This window comes from Echinops telfairi, unplaced genomic scaffold (genome assembly GCF_000313985.2).
Source record: "Echinops telfairi isolate 266 unplaced genomic scaffold, ASM31398v2 ScPeMD7_7466;HRSCAF=8504, whole genome shotgun sequence".
NCBI lineage: Eukaryota > Metazoa > Chordata > Mammalia > Afrosoricida > Tenrecidae > Echinops > Echinops telfairi.
The window spans coordinates 947,768-950,799 of record NW_022111366.1 but is presented as its reverse complement, the minus strand read 5'-3'; the positions used below and the strand labels follow the sequence as shown (position 1 = coordinate 950,799).

The 3,032-nt window shown below is 52.0% G+C and overlaps 1 protein-coding gene across 2 annotated transcripts in view; it reads right to left on the bottom strand.

Moving 5' to 3' along the window:
• Positions 1 to 3,032, bottom strand: part of ACP6 (acid phosphatase 6, lysophosphatidic) — a 26,164-nt gene that overhangs the window by 4,585 nt on the left and 18,547 nt on the right. The gene's annotated exons all lie outside the window — the stretch shown is intronic.

Here is a 3,032-nt window from a genome sequence, read left to right as displayed (position 1 = left end):
AACACTGTTGTAACACTCTTTTTTTTGAATTCAGAAAGCAGGAGCTTCCTCATTTGCTTGAACAAGAAGTTCAGAGACAGTGTCCCCAGAGCCGGCTCTGTGGTCCTGTCCCTTTCGTGCCAGGTGGCTGCTGCCACTCTAAGCAGGTCCTTGCACAGTTGCAACCAAAGCAGAAAGGCTGGGACAGAGGGGCAGGGCGAAGAGTGAAAAACATCTCTCAGGATGCCCAGAACTAGCCTTAACCTAACCACCAACAAAAAGGACCTAGGCTGTCACGATTGGCCTAGAACGGCCGTTCTTCACGGTGCACAGGTAAACTGCTGATCAAGAACTGCACGGTAGGTAACCAAGCCCACATGCTACTTTCTCTTCCCAGAAGAATGTGGGCAGGCCAAGCTGAGCAGGGCTGGGCTGCTTCGCAGGCCTGGAACCACTTGCTTGGTAGGAAACAGTAGCTTTCGGAGACCAGGTCTAATTGGAATGGAAAGGAAGAAAGTGGAGCCGGCCTCATTTGTAAAGATTTATAGCAAGAGAAAGTAAACTGTGGCCAGAGGCCAACCTGGCCTGCCCGTTCTTGTAAATAAAGTTTTATTGGAACACAGTCATGCCTACTTGTTTACATATTGTCTCTTGTCATGCTACACGAGAAGAGACAAGCAGCTATGACAGAGCTGCATGGCCTGCAGGGCCTACCAGGTTTACTGAGTGAGAGAGCCAGAGCAAGAGAGAGAGAGAGAGAGAGAGAGAGTTGGAGGGCAGAGAGTGAGTGACAATTTAGATCTGGCGGGAACAAGACGAGGGAAGCTGGTAAGTTGCAGGTAGTGGCAATGGGTGGGTGGCCGAAGTTAGCGCAGCAGTGGGCAGGCTGACACTAAGTGGGAGAAAAGCAAGCAGAGGCCCTGACTGGGAGCCAGCAGACCATGCACATTCTGGAAACCTTAGAGCTTTGTCCTCCCACTCGCCCTTCCCAGGACTGCGCCTCTCCTCCCCGCTTTGTCAAGGTACCTAAGGTGAGTGCAAGCTGAATGCTCGCCCGCCACCAATCCCGGAATCAAGTGACCGACATGATTGGGTCAGAGACATGTCCACTCTGGTGGTCAGGACCAGGCTTTCTGAAACAAGAGCCTGTCATGGGAGAAGGATCCCTGGTGGTGCAGCTGGTTAAGTGGTGGGCTGCTGACCATGAAGCTGATAGTTCAAAGGAAGATCAGGTTGTCTGCTCCCACACAGACTGACAGTCTCGGAAACCCTAGAGAGCATTATTTCTACCCCATCCCGTAGGGTGACTATAGGTTGGTTGGGATTGGCGTGATGGTGGTGGGTAATTAGCATTGTAAAGAAAACACAGGGTTTTGGTTAGAGACTCTGGGTCCCAGTCCTGACTCAGCTATTTGTTAGTGGGAGCCGAGGCAAGGTAACTACCCTCTTGGCCCTAGTGCATTCATCAATAAAGCCAGAGATAATGACAGTGAGAATCAAAAAAATGATTTGCCAATTGTCCAGCAATGAACAAAGTTAGCAGTAATCATTTTACCCCGTTTGGGCCGGGGCCAGACCATGCAGCCGCCTCCCTCAGCGCTCCCAAAAGATAGCCTACTGGACTGTGGTGTCCCCCCCCACCCTCCAGGCTAGAGCTGGACTGTGCAGTCCCTGCCCCCAGCATTCCAAGGAGCTTATCTCTCCCGGCCGGGTCTGTACAGCCCCTTCCCTCAGCGTTCCAGGAGGACTTACTCACAGACCACGTCCTCAGACCTGCACCTGCAGCCCCAGAAGGCCCTCCTCCCCTCATCAGTACATACGTCCTTGGCTCAAGCCCTATGTGTCCCACTGCCTCACTGCCGGGCACAATTTCCCTGACCTAACTCGTTGGGTCTTGGAACCTGCCCGGGGGCTCCAGATGCCCGCATCCCTTTCTCTGCTCTCCCTTCCCTTCAGGGAGTTCTTTCCCTGTCTCAATAAAATCTTTCTCAACTCCACCTTCCTGCCTAAATTCTATCTCTGTTCCGTGCCTCCATCTCCAACCTCTCACCCCCAACATGTCCCATTGGGATCTTTTGACATTTAAAGAAAAGGTATGTCAGCCACAAGGAACGCACAGGAGGACAGTGAGTCCTGGTGCCAAGTCACCGTGAGTGGAAGCAGGGGCCACCAGTCCCAGCTCGTGAAGAACAAGGTCCTATGACTGAGGCCCTGCAGGAGGCAGCAGAACAGGGAGCTTCTAGCCTTTTCACACACACACACACACACACACACACACACACACACACACACCCCTACACACCTGTGGGATACAGAAAGATTTCTCCCAAGTTGTCTGCCCCAAATATACGCCAAACCTAGCTGCTTGCTACACACGGTAAACGCCTGTACACGGGGAGGTCAATGACAGCCGGTCAGAGGCTAGTCTCCCTTATCAGCCATCTAGAGCAATCAGACTGTATTGTCTGTCCCACCCTAAGTGGGACCCACTCCCTTCTGATAAGGATCATAGATTGTTTCCGGGAAGGAGAGCCCAAGGAGGTCAAGCCCACTCAAGGATGACCAAGGTTAGGCTGCCATATTGAGTCTAGGGTCCGCCCATCTTATCACATGTCTACTCATCGTCCCTCCCCTTCCTATTGCATGTACACCCCTAGCTCATCCCTTCCTGTCACAATAGCTTATGGCTATTGTACATCCCCTTCTCTGTGACGTATGTGGTTACCTGTGATCATACCCCTAAGAATACATGGGCCTTGGCCAGAAATAAAGAGACCCTCCTGCCCTCTCTGCCCGTGCTGTGCGTGGACCTGGCTGGTGAGATCATGACTGTCCAGGAGGTGAGCATGCTACCATGAAATGTGTCTGACTCCTTCGTTTTACTCTCTCTCCTACCTCTCTTATTCTCTATGACTTTATCTTCATATATTTTAACCATACAATTATGCTAACTGAACCCATGATTAGTTGTGGGGGGCTGGCTTCCCCACCACCAAACTGACTCCGTTTAGTAGGTGTGACTGGGTTTGAGGAACCCCTTGCCCCTGCCCCCA